The sequence below is a fragment of the Phaethon aethereus genome (assembly GCF_964289735.1).
Source record: "Phaethon aethereus genome assembly, chromosome: 2".
NCBI lineage: Eukaryota > Metazoa > Chordata > Aves > Phaethontiformes > Phaethontidae > Phaethon > Phaethon aethereus.
The window spans coordinates 144,674,614-144,697,135 of NC_138582.1; the positions used below are offsets into that span (position 1 = coordinate 144,674,614).

The 22,522-nt window shown below is 42.4% G+C and overlaps 1 protein-coding gene across 1 annotated transcript in view; it reads right to left on the minus strand.

Moving 5' to 3' along the window:
- Positions 1–22,522, minus strand: part of LOC309417453 (putative acyl-CoA dehydrogenase 6) — a gene marked incomplete at both ends in the record, with an annotated part of 85,215 nt that overhangs the window by 47,787 nt on the left and 14,906 nt on the right. The gene's annotated exons all lie outside the window — the stretch shown is intronic.

Sequence of the window (22,522 nt, forward strand, 5' to 3'; positions counted from 1 at the left end):
GACAGCTCTGCTTCCTTCATTCACCCCTGAGATGGGAGGTTGGGAGACCAACACGAAAGCAGCCACAGTTTTGACGTCAGTGTGAAGAACAACCCCTCACACTGTGTCACTCTGATTTACAGCAGCTGAGGGCCTCCAAAATGCAGGGCACCCCTGCGAACAGTAATTCATCTGTTGCCACCACACCAGGACCAGCTGTAAACTCACAGAAAAAAAGTCTTGCTAATATTTTCCCATCACAGTTACTACTGTATTGTTTTTAACTGGGCAGAAAGTGGGTTCATGCTGCCATTCAAAGTGACGCACAGAAAAGCCTAATCCCCGTATCGCAACATGACCAGACCCCACAGCACTGGGGCAGTTTCTCAGACAACAGGCTCCCTGCTCTGCCATCCTTACCTTTGGCAGCCTGGCAGGGTTGCAGGTACTTCTCCCAGGTAACTAGCGATATGACGAGAGGAAATGGCCTGAAGTTGCACCAGGGGAGGTTTAGGTGGGAAATTAGGAGAAATTTCTTTACTGAAAGAGTGGTCAGGCATTGGAACAGGCTGCCCAGGGAAGTGGTGGAGTCACCATCTCTGGAGGTGCTCAAAAAACGTGTAGATGTGGCACTTCAGGACATGGTTTAGTGGGCATGGAGGTGTTGGGTTGGCGGTTGGACTGGATGATCTTAAAGGTCTTTTCCAACCTTAATGATTCTATGATTCTATACATGGAATACTGGCTAGCTGGGTGGGGTTTGCACAGCACACCACAGCACTGCTTCCGCGCCCACAAATCCACTGCTAACAAGTCACATCTGAACACTCAGTAAGATATAAGACCTTGGACTAGCAACATAGACAAGAACCAAGTTACTAGCAGAAAAAATGGACAGCATTGGTTTGAAAAGTGTTTTTAAAAAAAATCCAAACAAAAACATTCCGAATTTTATTTTTTATTCTTCTAAAACTGAGAGATCTGAGCCTCCACATCTTTTCTGACCTAACAAGGAGACTCAGGTGTATGCTCTTCCAGTTGAGATTGCTTAAGAAATGCTTACACAAAACTTCAAGAGTTATAAAACATGAGCCAGCTTCCTCACTTGAATCAAACTGGCAAACTCTTAAACTGCAATATGACACTATTCAATAATATTCATTATTCAATATTTATTGCAAATATACAGTAATTTCCATCTACCCAGTAGTGCGAATGCAAAACATAAGAGCTCGTAACGCTTCACTGAAATTTCACTTGCTGATTAACACGAGAAGCATCTCCAGCTAGCAATATGTCTCCTAGCCAAAGAAAAAGCACCCTCACCCTGTAAGAAATAAGGCCTCCCCCCCCACATGACCCATATCATAAACCCAGCCAGGAAAGGGCTTCAGAAAAAAGATGATGTTCCACAAGCAATGCAATTGGTTTGCCCTTTAAAATTCACGGCAAAATAAAAGTTGTTCATTAATACTTCTTTAAAGCCTGGAAAATATATGTATGTCTGGACAACACTCTTAGTCATATGGTTTAGTTTTAGGTAGTCCTGTGCGGGGCAGGGAGTTGGACTCTATGATCCTCATGGGTCTCTTCCAACTTCAGACATTCTATGATTCTACGATGTATGTTAACATGCATATACACATACACACACGTATGTAAGTATGGTAAGACACACGTATGTATACAAAGTGTATGCACATAGGCATGCCAGCAACATGTCCTGCCACAATTGCTCACGTTACAGACATGACTTAGGACTCACTTTGTTCTGCTTTTAGGATGAACGTCAAGCACAGCATCAAGGCTGTTATGCCAATCACCTCTTCCCCCTCAACAGATGACGAAAAGGGGTAGAGAGAAAGATGGGGAGACTCCCCTAAATCTACACAGCCATACCTGAGGTTCAGTCTTTACCTAGAACCGCACCCAGTGTCTTCAGAGACCGACTTCCTACCTTTCCTACATCTGCAGGTCTGGGTAATTAATAGTCAGTGCATTAATCCAATTAGTTTCAAATTAAGTCTTTTAACAACTGACTGAGAATTACAGCAACTAAGCCATGCTAATTAAATATCGAAGCAGTAAGTGGAAATAAGCATCAGGAGAGATTTTTTTCGTGTCCCACTCCCAATGCACAAAGGATTTAAGGGCATTTACTAGAACTCACTAATTGGATCTGTCAGCTTCTGCTTGACCCTTAATTTTTCTTTAACGTATTTACGCTGTGTAAAATATATATAAATGCATGAATATGTAAAACACAGTTACTGAAAATGGCTTTATAAAAATTTCCTTAGAAAAAACAAACCAGTGAAACCTTTTCTAAAATATCAAAAAAGCTTTATTGCTGTGTAACTAATGTAGGAAAAAACCAAACACATTTGACAATAGCAGCATACCATCTCAAAGCAATACAGAAACACTCTATTACCAGTGTACACAATATATAGTAAAAAAGCACTCCTCCAAAAATAGCACAATAATTCTTCTCACAATAACGTGAATATATGCAATATATTCAGGTAGCCCAGAAGCATATAGTGAGGAGTAGATATGATGAAAAATGAATCAGATGGGTAATTTGACAATAAGCAGAGAAACAGTGAGGATAAAACAACATCAGCGAAAACAGAAAATGGGATGGAATTTTTTTTCCATAAGCATCTATGGCATCAGTGAGGATCATTACTCTGCCTGGTGACCAAGCAAACGAAAAAGAATTAGATTGTGGTATCTTCTGCCATCACGTCAAGGGCAACCCTGGCCAAAAGGCAGAGCTCCAGGTGCTCTGCTCCCACTGCCCCGTGCTCCGCAGGGCTCCGCAGCACCAGCCGCCCGCTCCGGGCCCTCAGGCAGCGGCCAGGCGAGCGGCAGCGCTCGGGGTAAGCGGCTCCGTGCAGAGGTGCCCGAGCCGGCGTCAAGGGATGGGAGGTAGGACAGGTATTGGGCTAGGAGAGCTCACACCACCGTGTTCCTCTCCTTGGTGGCATTCATTCCTGTCTTGCTCCTCTCACCCATTAATGACTTTCTCAGACATGCAGGAACCAATTGTCTTCAGGACCTCAAATTATGCTGGCTAAGCTTGGTAATTTCCTTTAATACTTTTGGATGCTAAGCACTTAATAACATAAGAGCCTTTTTTTAGGAAATCAAGCTAAAACAATCAAGCTTCGCGACAACCACTTTCAGTGTCCTGCTCCCTCCCAATGACCACTGCTGCAGCCCAGGTAGCATCAGTGCTATTTCACCACCGGTAAACCTCTGCCCCAACTTTAAATGCTGTTCTGGACAAGAAAGGGGGTGTGGTGGTATCTGTCCGTCCCCAGAGCTGGCACATCCACGTGTGGCTCAGAGAGCTTCCCTCCGTTACCAACAGGTTGCAGGAGGCATTTCCTGCCCTTTAGTCCAGGGTTTATTAAAGTCAGTGAGGATGCTGCCTTTAAAATCACTGTGGGCAGGGCTCGCTGCCCGTCTTGCTTCCCCTTCCCCTGCACCGCGCCAACGCAGCCGTTCTGGGAGCAAGGGAAGAGCTGCAGCGGTGAAACACTTGGGGCTGACCGACTGATCTGGTTACGTGGTTCAAGGCAGCTTGAAGGCTTTGCTAGAAACCAACAAGGAAAGATGTGCTAAGGAAGTAAACAAAGAGGAAGCATAATATTAATCGCATCGCTTCCTTTTGCTCATGACAAGCTCAATTTTCAAAAAACTAGAATTGCAAACGCGTGACCAAGCCTCACTGATGTTCAATAGGAAAGAGACAATAACCAACACTCAGACCTTTGAAAGTTTATCTTGCACAGAGGTTATTTAAACAAAAGTGATATTTGGTCCCAAGCAGATAAAAAGACCCAGGGATGCTATATTCCATTATCTGAGAGTCTCAGCCAGCAGCCTGAGTGCTTAAAGCACTGCTGCAAGAACAAGACACAACGCTCACATACGGTCTGCATGGAGCATCGTCTTGAAAACGAGCTCAGCTGTAATCCCTCCAGTTTGTGTCCTTCGCAGAGCGGGTTGCGACACACATCTCACACAAAAAAAATAATAAAGCAATGCTTTGATTCTGCTTCTTATTGCCAATCTTCACAAACACAAGGAGTTCAAAGCCTATGTTGAACACGGGTATTTTCATCTGGCCCTGCACTTTAGAATGACTTCATATCACTGAGCTATTTTTCACCCTAAATGATGGTCTGATTGGTTGCAATTTATGAATTATGAGTAAAATTGCAGCTGACCATTAAAAATGCATTTATGGTATCCTTTGGATTCTCCAGGGTCAGCTGAAATAAAAACACCCCTGCCAAGTGATTTCATAGCCTGCTGTCTGAGCAGCAAGATTGGTTTTTTATGTTTTAAAAACATCCCCCGTATTCCTGAAACTAACCACTCTCACAGCAAAAATAATTTGACTGAAAAACATCACAGACAAAAATGGGGAGGGAGAGGGGAAGCTGAGCCAGTATGTGTGGAGCTGCTGGAGGTAAGCACTTCTCTGCAAGGTTCATCTGCTGGGGTCTTTCAAGTCTTGGACTACCGTAATTCCCCCAAGATTTTCTGAAAGCGAACACAAACCATCCTGATCAGGAATTTCCCCGTCTCTCTCATTCACCATAGCTACCCAGCCTCCCAAAATTAGGGTCCAGTTTCTGGCTCTGCTCCAGACAGCTTTGCCACCTCTGCATTTCAGCTGCCAGCTGTGAAGCCTCCTCCTGGCAGCTGGCTCAGGCCACCCACGAGCTCCACAGGGACATCTACCAACCATCCAGCATCATGGGCCCTGCTTGCAGTGGTGGCCTCCAGACACAGGCAAAAATAATTATGGCCACATGAAAGTTTGTATCCCCCCTTCATAACCCTGCAAGTGTAGATCTTGGATCGGGGCGGGGGGGGGGGGGTTGCCTTTTAAAATAAGCCAGTATTTCTCTGGCATAAACAGAGATAAAAAGGAATCATGTAAGGGCTTGTGCAGCTCCACAGCCAGCGATAATTGCAAAACATGAGCCTTACCTCACCAGCGTTTGCTTTACTGCGCATTTTGCAACTGTGACCACAAACAAATTGGTGCCTGCTATCTACATTAAGTTTTGATTTCTCCTCTTATTTGCTGTATTACTTTTTCTCTTTCTTTTTAAATAACACATCAACTAAATGTCAAACCTTTTTTTTTTTTTCTCTCCAGACTTTTATGCTTGCATCGCATGTCCACGATGTTAACTACTTTACAGCTAGTACGTATTTGGGACTCAGAAGAATTTGGGTATTGTTGCATTTCATCTTTTCTCACTGAGCTATGTTATGACTAAAAATTACTGATTTCAATTAAGCCTTTCATTATTATTCAGCAGAACTTACATTTAAATTCCTTTTCCCAAAAACTGTTAGTGTGCTTCAATAACTAACTTTGAGGATATTCCCTTGCTAGAAATTAAACTGCAGAGCTTTGTGGTTATTTCTGAATGTTGTCAGATTAAACTTAGATTAAAAGCTGTTTCACAAAGTCAAAAAGAATGTTCTGTATAATAATCTGCCTTCTGATGGTAATTTTGTATAATTAATGCCACCATTTTATGCAATCTTTTGTGTTCTGAAGTTTATTCTGTACTCCCACATGGAAAATGAGATCATTCAGCATGTGGAGGCATTTACAGAACACAGCTCACTATTACCCATTGAATCAATAAAATACTGAAAGGAAGAGAAAAATTATTTTAAGATATCAACTAATTTTTCCCTTTAAGCATTATTAGTTTTTTCATTCAAAAGACAGCGATGATGGTAGCTGGTGTTAGAGATCACCACCCTTCACATGTGCTGCTCCATCTCCACACCAGGACACCAAAAGCTTCTGCTGGAAGTTTTCTCCATCTTCGTTACAGACGAGCTTATTACAGCACTCACTGGAGTGGCAGGCAAAGGGGCAGGTTCACCCCCCAAAACTACCAGCCATGTCAACATACCCACTCTCTATCCAGTGTCTCCTCACTAAATCCATCGGTGGAAGATAATCCACACCAAGGGACAAACACAAATCTACCCAAATCCAGGCAAAATATTTTAAAGCCATGCAGGGCAGCTGCATCCACAGCACTCAGCGTGCGCCCCAGGCAGCTCGGAAGTAGGACAAAAGACCTGCTGCTATCTCCTCATCCCCCATCATACAGGTACAAGGTACAACATCGTGTTTCCCCCCGCTCCCCCCTCCCCATTTTGCTCCACACTTGTCCTTGCAGAAACCACACTACACTATAGATCTACATAATGGTCACTGCAATGGTAAAAATCTCCAATGTTAATAATCTCACCTTTTTAGTTTTGGAATCTTAGATTGTTTTAAAGCCACCTGCCTTAAACTTGTGAGCAATTAAAGTCTGTTAAGGCTTTAGAAAGATCAGAGTTGGAAGACTTTTGAATTATCTACATTTACTTGTTTTACGTTTCAGCTAAACGTTTCAGCAGCGAAACTGCTTGAAAACCACCCTCAGTCTTATTATGTTCCACTCAGTTTCTCTTGTTTCCAAAATGCCAGAAAACTGGCATTTTCCCTCCTTGCCCTAACTTAGCAGGAAGCACCATACAAACCGTGCAATGGCCAGATTCTGATTTATCAGAGAGGTGCAGCTCTGAAATCCCTGGAGTCGCTCCGGGGTTACACAGTGCAGCGAGTCTGTGGGCCAGGTCCGTTCTCGCCAACATCAGTTTGCACGAGCATGTTCAGTGGGCATCTCCAAAACTGATGGTTCCTTCAGTTTTAAAAGTACCTCTCAGCAGAACTCGTAATACCTTTTTTGTACATTAAAAATCTGCTAGTCACTCAAAGGTGATGATCAGTAATAGCAGACAAAGTTTTCAAAGACTGAAATACACATCTTTCTTCTAGGAGAGAAGAAACTGGATTCTCAGCAGCCAGAAATAAAGGTAAAACTTGAATAAAGTGAAATTACCATCTTGAAAATAGTTACAAAGCAAGATTGCTGAAAGGAGCAGAACATTTCCTGTTGAAATGATTCCTACTTAAAGAATTTTTCTCCTGGTATTTGTTTCCTCTTGTATTCTGCTCTCTCCACATCCTCCTCTGGGACTATGGGACTTGATGACATCCAGCTATGACTTCCGCAGAGACAGAGGACGGGATTCCCAACACCGTGTTTGGAAGGAGATAAGGAGAAAGCATAGGAAACTGCTTTTAGTCTTGACAGAATCTGGTTTATCCAGACATCTCATTAGCACAGTGACTGGGAGCCCAGGAGAGACCTCTCCAAAGGTAGCAAAAGTATCATACTTTCTTTTACAGGTCCACCAGCCCCCAGGTTTTACAAGCACAGACCAGGACGTATGGTTTACACAACCCTTCCCACGCAGAAGCGTGCAAAGAGAATAATACAATCTACAAAGGGGTCAGAGGATGTATTGTGGTCAGCTCAAATCCCCCACAGAGTGCAAAGATGCCAACATCTTCTCCTCCCCCTTTGAAATGCAGGACTGCTACAAGCATCAGCTGCCGTAATTATTTCTTTAGCAATGCAGAACCTGATACATGCAGAATAGGAGTTAGTCTGTTACTTCAACGAGGACAGCATACCGGTGGCATGGAAAAGAAAGCCAAGGGAAGCTTTCAACAGCTAAAAAAAATTATTGCATTTTACACAGTTCCTTTTTGTTCTTCCAAACAACCCCAAGCACAGTGACACTGTTCAACCAGCAAGGCTATCCTCCCTCCATGGTGCCAAAGGACCTGGCTAAATGCAAAACAAAAAGCAGCCTGAGTGTGATTTTTTTTTTTTTTTTTTTTAATCACGTGCCAAGCATGACACCAGCCTTGTGCACAGGAAGCATCTGGACACACTGGAAAGAATTTCCTGACTCGCTGCGAGTGACAAGCTCAGCTAACAGCTTCTTTCCATCAGCTACAGAAGAGCAAATTGCTCCTGTGCTGCTTCCCTTAGAAGAAAGGGGGAAAAACCCTCAGTATTCTACCTAAAACAAACAAGCAAAACCCAAAAAGCTAGTAAAATGGATTCAGAGATTTTTTGTTTTGCTTTGTAAACATGGACTTCCACACTAGCAGGATTTAGACTGAGCTGCTCAGCTACAAGAAGCGAAATTTGGAAAGCAAACTATTAGAATGCCGAAGGAGTAAGATATTCTATTTATCTTCCAAAATAGAACAACTGAAAAAGTTATTAAGCAAGAACAAACAAAAGACCAGGTAAAGGAAACACAGCATGTTAGTAGCTCGAGGAAAAAATACTCAGTTTAATCTTTAATAAGCTGTCCCCAAAAAGCAAAATCCATCTGTCTAAATTTCTCTTAAATGGCACTGGCTTTGAAGAGTAAGTCCACAGCAAGTACATGATAAGAAAAGCCTCAACTTTCTCAGCCTTCAGGACCTTAAGGTTTTTAGTAATTTACTAAAAACAAGAATACTGGACCATAAAAGGTTATTTTTTCCCCCCTTATGTCCAGAATTTCATTCCTGTTTCGCAAAGTATTTCTATTACCCTCAGTCCTTCCAAAGTAAGTTAAAAAAGAAGAAACAGCAAACAGCAGTTGTTAGAGAAGTAACATGAGGACCCACCTAAATCCTCTTAGGAAGGGAAAAAGTTCAAGAAGAAAGGAATAAGAGGCTCAGTGGGAAAACATGAGTAGACAGTTTACAGGTAACAACCTGTAAAAAGTGTGATCATAACCACTCCAATACATAAAGAAAGAGGGAAGTGTAAAAATTAAACGTTTCCTCTCCTAGGCTGGGGGAGGATCCTGAAAAGCTGAAATATCCGCTGTGGGGTTTTGGATTTTTTAATTACTTGAGCTTTTCATTCCTGGCAAAAACTGAGCCTGGAGCAAATCCTTTCCTGGTAGTAGTAGTTCCCCAAAACATGATTTTCTTTCCACATGAGCCCCAGCTCTGCCATGCTCCAAGTGAAACCCCAGCTGCTCTGGACCAGCTGGCTGCAGCCTGATGTCATCTTCTCTCTGGTGCTCCACCAGCGCATGGAGAGGTCTCTGATGGGGTGTCTGCATGAGCCTGGCCTCAGATGGGGCTCACCACATAGCTCTCAACTAGGTAAGAGCACTCAATCCTTTCTGTCAAGTCCTGCAGCTGCAAGGCTCCCCATGGGTCAACGGGTAGAGAGAAATGTTTCAGTCAAGAAAATTGGACCTTCCTCCAGAGCTCTTCAAGGCCACGTGCCAGCCCCCCTGCCTACGCAGTGGTACCCACGCTGTCCAACCGAAGCACCAGGGCTACACCTTGCATCTCAGTGAAGCACGGAACTCCATCCAGAGGAGCACAAACCACCCTTGAGCAGCATCTGCCATAACCAAAGGCTGAACCCTGCTCTCAGGCAGGTGGACGTGACCAACATCCTATACCACATCTCAGCCCAGAGGGTTACTAATGTCATGAGATAAAGTCCAGATTTCTGGCATAAAAACTACCACCTCTTGCTGGAACTAAAGCTCCAATCCACCTACTTGCTACTATCCACCTACATGCTACTTCAGCCATGCCTGACTTAGACCCCAGCACACAGAGCAGTGCTGGATGGGCTAGTCAGGGGGCTATCAGTGAGCCAGTAGAGGCCACAGAGTATAAGTAGCTGTGAAATGGTGTACCAACCAGCTGAGCAGCTGATGATCAGAAATACAACTGCACTCCCCGAAGTAACTGTGGATGGTCCCACCATCTATAAAAGTATGTAATAGCTTCTGGATTCCTATTAAACTTTGCTCCTTGTTATTTCTGCAGGATGGGTTTCACAGGTTATACATAATGTAAAAAGAAAAAAAAAACAAAACGGCAAAAAAAGAATTCCTTTCAGCAGGCTTATTACTCACTGATCTTCCACTTGGCTGAGAGACCCCAGTTCTTGAATAGTAACAGTGAGGGTCAGCATAACAGTCTCATTCATTTCCTCTGACGTACAGAATAGGAAGCAGAAGAAATGCTGACTAAAGTCACCTTCAGAGATTTCTAAACTGTTTAGCGATTCCATAAAAAACCTCAAATACCTGCCTCTGTATTTCCCTGAATATCCAAGGAAAAATAAATATTCCTACTATATTCAAGTAATTCCTTGAACACCCATTCAAGGAAATTTTCCGTTGATTCCTCCCTTTGTTTCCCTGTTCAGCGAAGGTATTTCGGAAATATTTGAGGTTCTGGGCAAGTGCACATTTTCTGCCAGCTTCACAGGCTCAAGGAAAGCGCACATACACCGGTCATGGTGTTTCAAAGGTCCTATAGAAAAAAAGTTCCTGCCCTCCTGTAGAGCCACGCTGCGTTCCTGGCTCCTGCTTCCCAGCACTGAAGACATTTCCCAAAGCAGACAAGACCACAGAGCAGGTTTGTGGTCTTAAGGGAAACAATAGGTATTGCACTAGAGATGACTGAGAAACCAGCTGTTCCAGGCTAACCCGGGAAAGGCAGAAAGGTGACAAGCAGGCATGTTCTTCAGAAAATACCACTGTCCTGCAAGAAACATTTTGTCTTATGCAAATGGTCTCCCATGCGTCTGCTTGAGGGGGAAAAAAAAAAAAAAAAAGAAAAACCTGACACTGAAGTCTGATTTCAAAACTGATTCTGTAAAACAGAAAAATGGTATTAAATTTCAGTGTAGGTACAATTCTGGTGTTTAGAAGAGTGCTCCCCTTATCACACTGTCCTTCCCAGGTGGCCAACACTTCAAATATTTAAACAGATACTTTGAACAACTCTGCATTCCGAAAAGGCTCCAAGCTCTTTGTTACTGAAAAAAAACCCAAAAATTTAAGGTATTTAAAGTGTTTCTTGAGAAGACAGAAGGAAAATAATCAAAAGAATGAAGTTTTTAAAAAAAAAAAAATGACAGGGAAGGCTGAATTAACTGACACATACTTTTCCTAATTTTCATTTTCTTCTCTTCAAGCAGAGTGAAAGCTGTACTGCCTCCAGATGATCATGACTTTGAAATGACAGCACAAAACCAAACACACCTAGAACAAAAGCGTCAAACAAACCTTCACATCCTTTCGCGGCTTCTTCCCCGTTTCCTCCTGAAACCCGTTATCCCATGCCCACTCCCCAACCTCTGCCCCACCAAACTTCTGACACGTCTTTTCCCAAGGTCACTGCCAACAACGTCAGCAGCGAAATAACTCGGCTACTCAGATTTCACCGGCACGGCAGCGCAAAGGCAAGACGGCAGCAAACTCTGCCCAGCACCCCCGACCTGCCGGTCCTGCTGGGCGCTCCTGCCACCCCCACAGACTGATACGGCTTCGCGGAGCCTTGGGGTGGTGCTACCTTCCCCTCCTTTTGTTTCTCCATCACATTGCGCCCATTCCCCGCGGAGACTGCAGTGACAGCTGATCCAGTTTGCCCAGAACGTTAACTGCGTGCATTTCCACTTAAAACGATCTCTGCACCACTCTTAAAAACGTAGGAGAGGTCAGATAAACAAACCCCACTAAGACATTAAACTTCCAGCATGTTGATGCCAGTCTGCAGAGAGAGCACCTTACCTAAGCAAGCCTTTAAAAAAAAAAAAAAAAAACACGAAGCAAACAAAAAAACCCCAAACCAAACAAACCAATCCCTCAGCAGCTTCAAAAAGGCACATTTGCTTATGTTCTTTTTTGGCCCTTTGAGGTGCACGAAAAAGGAAAACCTGAAAAAAATTCGAACACAAATCAAATAATTCCCTTTGCTTTCATTCAAAATTCTAAGAAAAATAGCTGTCAATTCATCATATCTTATCAATGTCCTCTCTATACGGGATTACAATTTGCAGGAAATGACGCTTTATACTGTTCTCCTTTGACATTACAGATTACATCAGAAAAAGCAACTGAAGTGCGAGTACCTGATACCAAGTGGCAACCAGTTCACAACCATGCCCCTTCGGAACCAAAGCAGTAAGACCAGAAATTTAATGCATTTAAGTATATATTTAAATAAAAGGGCCCAAACCAGGGAACCTCCAGGGAAGCCGAGAGCACCGCCAGGAGCCCGCACCTCACACCGCAGCGGCTGACGAGACCCGGGCAGGGACAGGAGCCATGGCAGCCAAGCCCCGCCCGCATGTAAAAGAAGCCCTTAGGGAGCTTCAGCGACCAGGGTGGGCTTGTGTGAGAAATAGTGTGGCCAGCAGAAGTAGGGAAGTGATCGTGCCCCTGTACTCGGCACTGGTGAGGCTGCACCTCAAACACTGTGTTCAGTTTTGGGCCCCTCACTACAAGAAGGATGTTGAGGTGCTCGAGCATGTCCAGAGAAGGGCAACGAAGCTGGTGAGGGGTCTGGAGCACAAGTCTTATGAGGAGCAGCTGAGGGAACTGGGGCTGCTCAGTCTGGAGAAGAGGAGGCTGAGAGGAGACCTTATCGCTCTCTACAACTACCTGAAAGGGCGTTGTGGTGACGAGGGTGTTGGTCTCTTCTCCCAACTAACTGGTGATAGGACGAGAGGAAATGGCCTCAAGTTGCACCAGGGGAGGTTTAGACTGGATTTCAGGAAACATTTCTTCACTGCAAAGGTTGTCAAGCATTGGAACAGGCTGCCCAGGGAAGTGTCTGAGTCACCAGCCCTGGAGGTATTTAAGAGCCGTGCAGGTGTGGTGCTTAGGGACATGGTTTAGCAATGGACTTGGCAGTGTTGGGTTAGCAGTTGGACTTGATGATCTTAAAGGTCTTTTCCAGCCTAAAGCAATTCCATGATTTTAAGAGCTGTGCTGAGTTGTCTCCTTGGCAGACCTTTTATGGTTTCTAGGAACAGGGCAATGAAACTAATTGTAAAAACTTTCTGACTGATGAATAATCCTTATTCATGGGAAAATAAACCAAAATAATAATTACTCCTTTAGTGGTGTACAGAAGACTCCAGATTAAATAATTGTATGCATCAGGCAAGAACCCTGAGCACTGGCTGGAGCAGAAAACTTGCAGGTCAGACAGACAGACAGACAACTTCCTTCTGGTAGGTCCAACCTCCAGGCAGAGCTCAGCCCGGCCACCCCCTGGGACACTGCCAGCCCTGAGGCACCTCTGAATCCCTCAGCTCCTGGGAAATGTTACGGAACTGAGTTAATTGCCAACAAGTTCCAGAGTGGTGCCGGGGAACAGGAATCTGCTTCTCCTAACAGCAGCGCAGGAGAATGCGGAGACCACACTCCTCCTCTGCTGTACCTATGTATTGCCGTCGGAGGCTACAGGGAGATGGTATAGATAACAGTCACAATGATGTGTTTTTGAACACTAATTTACAGCTCATTTTTCATCCAACGGAGGCACAATGTGACACAATTCCTCTGGAGAGAATAAAAAAAAAAAAAAAAAAGATGAAAAAATGAATCCGGGAAAGAATTAAAAAGTGTTGATCAGAACTGGTGAGTGTTTGTGAATAACCAGCCCATACATTCTTGAGCACTTAAAATATTACATTTATCATTTTGTTTATCCCTGTGAATGAAACAGCAAGACTCCCAAGAGAAGTCTGTTCAGCTAAGGAGTGAAGTGCCCTAAAAGACGACCAGGACAAGCAGCCTGTGACCGCCAAAGCTTTGGGGTCAGGAAGCTGCACCACGGGGCATGGTGCTCCCCAGCCGGGTCACAAACTGACCACTGTCCTCTGCCCAAGGGAACCGTGCGTGCAGGGGAACTAACCTGAACTCCTTGCTAACTCCAAGTCTGGGTGCAGGTTTCCATGTATTTGGAAGTTTGAGGCATGTACATATGAGCACCTCAGAGCAGCCTTCCCACCAGCAACCCCTGCAGCAGTGGCAATTATTTGACAGAAAAAGAAGTAGAACTCTTCACGGTAGAAAGCCTCCCTGTTGCAGCAAGTCTCCTGAGTAGTGCTTTATGATATCTCAGCATTGGGCTACAGCAGTGTTATTTTAAATAGTAAGATTTGAAATAGGAACTTGGCACCAAAAGTGGGGACAGGCCTTTGAAAGACGTTAAAACTAAACAACTGGACAACATTGGGCCAAACTGACTACATGGATATTTCTTTCTTTAAGGTTGTACAGAGGTTTAAAACAACAAAAATCATAAAAAAATCCTTCTCTCTACATAAATATATGTATAAAATGAAACATACTTTACTGCAATATACATAAATTTATAATGTATATACAATCATGCTTATTACTACAAAGTACTATGCAGGACAGAGTATTACTTTTCCATATGGGGTGTGCATTAAATCTGGACAGAGCAGTCACACACACCTGAGCCTCCAGCTCAGCTTGCACACCCCACTGTGAGTTTACATGATCCTCAGATTTGTGAAGCACACAGTAAATAATGCAAGTTATGATGGCACCAAATACCTGCTTGCCTGCCTGCAAATGAGCCAGACATTTGTCTTGCACTGGTCAGATCGTCCAGTCAAAGGAACAAGTTTGGAAGTTCTAAAGCATCACTCACTCCCGCCTCAAATGTATCTTCATTTCAAAAACAATTCACACGTTTTTAAAGTTTACAAATCAACTGAGAAACTGAGGGTACATGGATTGATTGTTTGGACTGACCACAAATCTACAAATCAGTGCATTATTTACACTAAGCCCATAAAAGACTTTCAACATGGTTGTGCCAACACACCAGAGTGTAGGCTCCAACTATTTCGCAGACCAGTTTAAAAGACTTTAGAAGTATTTTGGAATAAAACCAATTTTTTCATTTCCTGCTTCACTTACTAGAGGATATCATGCAGTCTCTGCTGTGCATATCAGTATTACATGACGGTAAACAATGAAATCAAAGTAGACCTAAACGCAATATAAACATGAGCCCCATGTCGTGTAACTAGATACAGTTAATTTCCAGTTTTTTTGTGAAATGGTGATACCTATTCCACACGATTAAAACCAGCATGATTAAAAACACTGCAATGTCAGTTCTCTGCATCTTTACCTCAAAACTTGTTTGTTCTAGTCCATCAAATGAGAAAGCCACAAATGGCCAGTGCCAACCTTTTCTAAGTATTAAGCCCCAAGGAGCTAAATTCCTTCTATCGCTATCCTTCCCTGACATCTTTTTATTACCATGTAGCACATGAAGTTATTAAACATTGTGTGCATTACTTATCCTGTAAGCAAGTTGCCTGTCACACACAGATTCACAAATACTGGGTCCATGCCTTTGCCTGTCCTCCTTTCTGGAATAAATGCTAAAAAAGATTAGCACTATCCCCAGGAGTCCAGTTTACAGCAGGGGAAGCCCTACAGTTGTGTTGCAGGGGTAATGACAAGATTCATAAAGGTGGCTGCAAATGTTAGCCATCTGTCAGAAAGGGAGAAAGATATTGCCAAGACCTGTTTTTCACTTGTACGAAAGGGCACTTCACTGGTACGGGGACCTCTGAACTTCCTTACAGATGCTGGACTGACTAAGAGATTATGCAAGATCTCCAGGGATTAGACTATTAATGATGCTTATGATTTTGCATGAACTGGGTCACTAGGGATTAGAAATGTTAGGTCAGAATAGGAGAACCAAAACTGAACACATTTCTTATCTTTTTCTGTCCTCATTTTTTCTTACTCGGCTATACGTGTTCTGGTTTGGACAAGCTGGACACCAGCTTCTTATCTTGCTCAAATGTCAGGGATAGGAACACTTAACCTAGAAACAACACAGTCTTGCTGCAATCTTGTTAACACTCTTCAAGCCAGATATTCAAAGTCTGTGATTCAGTTATTGACCTATGGGATCTGCAAGCATTGACAAGTCAACAGCTCTTCAGAGATTTCCCATGTCAACCTCAGAATGACTGGTTCACAATATTTGTTCCCATTTCAGCCCCAGGAAAAGAAATCAGTCTTCACTCCTGGCAGTTAATAATTCAAAAGACAGTGGGTAAAAGCAAATCAAGCCTACGTTTCACAAAGATAATTTTCCCATGCTTGCCATACTCTATGTACTGACATGTCTCAAAGTGTTAAAGGTGCATTTATACGTTTCAGAAGGCTTTCTGATTATGCTGAGTATATGACAGATGTCAAGAAACTATCATCAAACTTCTAAGACTGGCAAAAAACAGTTATGTGTAAGTTAAAGGGACTTAAAATACCAAGGTTATTTTAGTATAAGCTCATTCATTGGCCCATGCTTTGTCAAGAGACAGTCTTTCCATTCAATCCACAAGAATAACTCAATTCCTTTAATGGAAACTCCTAAACAGTATGCCTTACTTGATAATGTCTCAACCCCTATATTCTTCTCAGGTGTTGTATTTCATACTTCTTTCATCTATTCAGCTGCTCTCTTTAGTGTGTACTCTTTTCCTATTCACAAGATTAAGAATATCAGACTTTTTAACCAAATTTGCCTCTTCAAAACCCCGCAAACCCAACAATTTTCTGCAAAACTGAAGGAAATTCAAGCCAAAGCTATATACAGAGACCTTCAGAAGCATGGGAATGGGAGGAAAACAAAAACAAGAACACTCCACAAAAGGATAAAACAAAGAAGTCACACAAGTTAATTGAAGTATTCAGCTCAATCTAAGAGTGTTTAGTCGACAGCTTCTGAAACAGGTCTGTCTCCAAATAAGTGATCTCAAGATACTACCAAGAATCTTGATTGCTTCTTCCAGTGTTTTATCATGATGTTATCATAGAATCATTAAGGTTGGAAAAGACCTCTAAGATCATTAAGTTATGTTGAGAAATATAGAAGTACAGTTCAGTGCCAACTAGTCAAATTAGTTTTCTCTCACAGGTTAGATCTGGCTCCTGATTCAGCACCTGGACTTTAGAGCAGTATGCAGGTCCTCTTCTCACTTTTTTATAGAAGAAAACGATTATTGCTGCAACTTCTGCATTAGAGAGAAGAGAAAACTCTAGCTAGTGATGAGATTAATCTGTCCTGAAGCTTGAGGCATTAGTACATAAAAAAAGACAGAACCAGTGAGGCAGTAGAGAAGACCACAATTTGGATTCTGGAAACTGGGGTTCTCACTCTGACACCATTTCAGTGTGACCTTCCAACAACATCACAGCTGTATCTTTACTTTTTCTCCCTGTCTCTTCCATCTTTATTTCTGGACTGCGTTCCCCCAAAGACACATACTTGGTATGTGAATACACCAAGTTTTGTGCAACTTTGAAACCTCATTACCAAGCCTCATACAAAGCACTCAAGTTGGTGTGTGCTTAACCTAAAATCAAGTACAAGAGAGAAGGCTGAACTCTCCTGCACCACCTGGAGCCCAACCACACACGCCGTGCCGAACGGGGATGGAACAGGGATGGCTGTTTGTAACTGCCTCTTAGCTACAACCAGAAACTAAGTGCTCCTAGTGAACTTCAAGACACCACATGGATCTGCCAGTTTGTGTAAAGCCTGTGATACGCAGAAGCAAATTTTGGCACGGCAGGTATGCTGTGAGAGAGGTGAGCATCAAGAGCTTACTTGCAGGTACATAGCCAAGCATTTGTTCCCAGTTAGACATTTCCAACTTCTTCGAGGAAAGAGGCATTTATAATTTATTTCTCAACACCATTTTGACATAATCTGCAACTACCAGTGGTACAAGTACCAGATTTCAGAAATTCCTACTCTGCCCCTAAGGTACTGGTATATGCATACCTGAACTGGATAAATCACTGCTGTGTCCTGCATTACAACTCACAAGTGTGAGGATTTGCCTTATCTCAAGTACAAAAGCAGAATCCCAGGAACTAATCCGATCCCTCTATCAACAACATATTTATGAAAGATTATCTCTTCCACAAAGACTCGCTGTCCTTCAGTAAGTCTGTTCTCGGCTGGATGTTTCTACAAAACTGCTGTTGATAGCCGAAGAAGCTATTCCTAACCAGCCACAAAGAGCGAAGCACTCTTGTTTTCAAGTCATGTGCAGTCAAGAAAAAACAAAGATGAACTGAAGTGCTTATCTCTCTGTCTGATCAGAAATACCTGATGATCTGTGAAGTGCAGCAAACAAACTGTCTCCTCACCACTTTCAATTGCATTTCATCCTGCACTTACAAGATGCTAGACAGGACTTGAAAAAGAAAGTCTCACCCACACAGAACTTCTTTCTACACATACAAAAAACTGTTTTCCTGAGATTTCAATCCAATCCAAAATAAGAAGGTCAGATAAGCACCTGAAATTTCTTATACTTATCTGATCGAGGTCTCCAAACCACTGCCATCCATCACCAACTTTGTCATCAATTCAATTCAAATAAAGCAGTGACTAATTTTGGTCTATTGTTTTTAGAGGCTTATCGAGGTTATTTCTCGACTGTAAACCAGGTATATCTCATAGCTGATAAACATTTCAAAGTGCTGATTTACCGGCTCATTGGTACCTGAAAACATGGCACAATGCTTTTGCTCGCAAACTTTCAGAGCGCAACTATTATTAACTACCTACTGCTGTACTCCTTTGTAAGCAAGAAAGAGGATCAAGCACTTCGTTCAGCTGGCTATGCTCTGAATCTACTGAACCAAGCACAAGCCATTGCAGCTTGTTCACTCCTGCCATACAGAAATGGTTTTGGGCAAACGAATTCTCTTCTGCCAAATATACCCCTTTTAGCTTCTATCCATAGATACACCCGAAAAAGTTTGCTTCAGTTACTCTTAGAGGTCATAAAACGCTGTTTCATCTGAACTAAGTAAGTCTCTTTCTAGTGATAGAATTCACTGCTCCCCCCAGGTCCTTCTTTTGCTCATTCCATGTAATAACAAGGCTTAATATTACAGAAAGGGAAAAATTAAAAAGAGAAAGAACCTTACATACTCTTTAAAAGTGACTCTCCACTATCAAACTCATAAGGTCTCATCATACCAGAGCAATATATACTTGTGAAGGAAACAACAAAATTAACCTTAGAGGACAGTCTAGATCTATATCCCCACATTCAACACACAGACACTTGCAATAAACAGGCTTTCTTAAGGAAAGATATTACATCATTTTCCAACTGCAGTGCAATCAATCATTTGCAACATTTGTTTTGTTTCATCAGATGCTTATCTGTCTCAAGTGACAAGAACATACTGCTTGTGACTTTCTCCAGTCCTGGATCCAGCATATATCCCAGCTGTGGGGGAAGGAGATGGTGTAAAGCTATACTTTCCCATCCACGTACAAGTCTTACCACGTAGTTTCCCTATTTTCCCAATATATTTAGAATGTATTTCTGCAAGTGCAGTGCTAAGTGTTTGACAGAAATAAATGAAGGCTACTATTTGGACATACCTGTCATAATTATTTCTACATGCTAATACATTCTGCTAAATATTCCTACAGGACTGCCAGTGAAAACACTAACGAAATACCTAGAGTGGGCATCATTATGGCTCATGTCTCACAGCAACGCCGTATGAGCGTGCAGAACAGCAGACACTGCCCGCTTACAAACCCTTCTCTCCTCTCCTCTCTTCTTTCCTTTCCCTGAGCCTTCACAGGAGGATTCCTGTACTTTTGCATCGGCTGATAAAAACAACTTTTAATCATCTGCGCCAGCATACACAGGTACACAACAGCATGTTTTGAGCCTGTGTCTTTGGCAACACATCCTACAACTCAGCAACAGCCAAGGGTTTGATTCATAAACCATAAGATCACAAATGACTGCATGGATCTTCTCAGTTTTCCCTCCAATATCTCATCTAATCTGCATGTAATACGCTCCAAAGAATATGTCTTACCCACTTCCCTTTGCAAAAGGGACAATGGCCAACCACCAAGACTGTTTTAAAATATTTTTGCAGCCTACCCTAATATTTGCTGGCCTTAGTTTTAGGACTGTCAGTACCTCAATTGCCCAGAAACTTTATATGATAAGAAACACACTGTAAACATAAATGAAAAATATTAAGTATATAGGGATGTTGTGGGTTTTTTTCCCTGCAAACTAAACACTTCAGGCTAAACTGAGTGCTTCTGTAGAACACATTTTCCATAGAGCAAAAAGACACTTTTTATGCATAAATGTTTACTGTTTCAGCATGTATTTGACCAGAAGGAAGAATTTCCTAATGTAAGAGAACAACACACACTTTTTCTCCCAAGGAAAACCAGCGTATGCACTATTTTTGTGTCATGTAAAGAACACCAGAGCAGAGAAGGGGTCTAAAGAGAAAAATCTTTCTCTGGCAGAGGACTGACCAGACAGTGTAGTAAGTTAAAACCATTGATCATCTCAAGGATTCTCCAATTATGGGTGCATAGCTGGGCCTTGCCCACAGTATTTACGTGACCACTCCAACTAACATCCTGAACTACTGTACTACAGCCAGTATTCACTACAATCGTAAACAACTGTGAAAAAATATACAGAAAAAACCTTGCCAAGTTTGTAGCCCACAACTGCATACAGTGGCAATTGATGGAGCCTTTGCAATACAAATAGTGCCCCAAATCAGTTCTCCACACAGAGAAAGTTTCCAATGATAAGGGACACATGTAAAGCACGTTCTTTTAAAAACCTGACTCCCATTAAGCAGCTCATTGTTCATAAAGGGAATGCTGTTTACACAGGAAAAAGTCCAGTTTCAACAAATCTGAGTTCCAACAGATGTTTCCTTCTATGCAAAACAAGTTCGTGACCTGCTTCTGCCCAATCAGAAAGCTGATTAATTAATTAATTAATTTTACAGGGGGGAAAAAACCCTGTACTCAATAGAATGACCTTGGAAAACAAATTCAGAAAAACTTGTATTTCAAAACTGCAGCTGCTACTAAAGTGAATTAACTTGAAAAATTCAGTCTTCTTTAAAGAGAATACTTTATGATCTGTGTTTGAAGGGCTACAACATGATAATTATCATTTTGGTTTCTGCTGGAAAGATAAAGTAGGCAGGTTGTTACTCACATGGCTCTGTCGCAATTGCTCTCCTCAAATCAACTCAACCTCTCTTCTCCAGACCTCCCCCATCATCCCTCCAAAACTCCCAGCTGCTCTTGGCTTCCTCAAATCTCTTCAGACCTCTCTTCCTCTGTGCACAGCAGTTAAATAATAGCAGTGGCTGAGCAGAGTATAAAAGGTGTATCTCTTAATTTTATTTTTAGTTACTACTACCAGTACACACTAATCATACAGCAAGCATAAGCACTTTACAGAAGTGTAGAAGTGTAGAGGATGAAGAATTTCAGACTTTGCGGAAGTCCTGCTTGTTGAGACTGCGCCGTTGCACACCTGACTCTTTCACTTACCATCACGAGAAAGTTTTAGGACTTTCAGGATGTGCTTGATGGTATTATACCATTACAGAACAAAGCTGGATCTGGTGACATTCTGTTGCACAACTGAATGCTGAAAAGACAGCATCTTCCAGGGAGCTGGTACATTTTCTGTACCTAACAATACCTTTCTCCAGAAGATGAACTGAGATGGACCACATGTTGCTGACAATTTAATCCAGTTTTTTTTACAGCTTTTATAAAATGCAGCTGCAGAGGCACAACAAATTAGATTAACAGCTAGATACAAGTGTCAAAGCCAAAACGATAATATTCTTAAACATGACTATGACAAGTGTAGTTAGCGCATGCAACCTTCTGTGCCCATCTCTGCCTCCGCAAGTCCCTTCTTCACTAGATTTCGCTCCTGTTACTTCTTGCCCTAGCTATTTTGTAAGCATTATACAAAGTTCCCACCTCCACAATGTTTAATGCGCAGCATGCTCAGCACTCAGGTTCCTTACCCCAGCCAAGGCCTTGGCATGTCCAGAGATGAATATACCAACAAGACGGGGCTTTAATCTGACAGCAACACAACGCACCATTATTGCGGCCTACGTGAATATTAGCAGCCTGAAGGAGACCCCACCAAGACACATTTCAAATCTGCCTATCAAACAATTACAGCAGAAGGTAGAGGCGGTTTTCTCCCTCCCCTAGTAATCTTATTTGTCCTTTAAATAGATCTTCAATATAATCTCAAACTGTCAGCATTTTTGCAAAGAGATACCGGCTCAGACCTAATTGGATTTGTCAGACAATCACAGCTAAACAGTTCTGTGAGCTCCAACTGCTGAACAGTCAGAGAAAAAGCCTCCACGCTGGAATGTGTAAGAATATGAACATTCCTTTCAAGAGGAAAAATTTCCTCTGAAAGCAAGTGGTAAAAAGACGTAATTTGTTCCACAGTTCAAACCCTGTCCCTTAGCAACATAATGATGCGGTGTGTGATGTTGTGTGAGCTGCTCCATTACGACGATTATCTGCAGCTAACTGTTCAAACACTGTCACTTCAGGCTGCCCTGAATTCACCGGGACTGCTAAAGGTTTGCCTGTGCAAGCTTGCTTTTGTTCTAAACTTTTTAACCACGAATAAGAAAATAGGGGAAAAAAACCCCAGAGAATTCTGACAGGGACATGTAACAGTTGCATCTGAAATGAAAACAAGTAAATATATTACGTTGCATACAAACAAAAACACTAGGGGAACACATATTTTAGCTGAAGAGTTGAAATGCCTCCTATTCCTCTGGACTTGCTGACTTTTTTCCTCACCAATATATATATATATATATATGTACACACGAAACTTGCTCTGTCCTTCCTGTGTGTATCATCAGCTTCTTGTTCTGT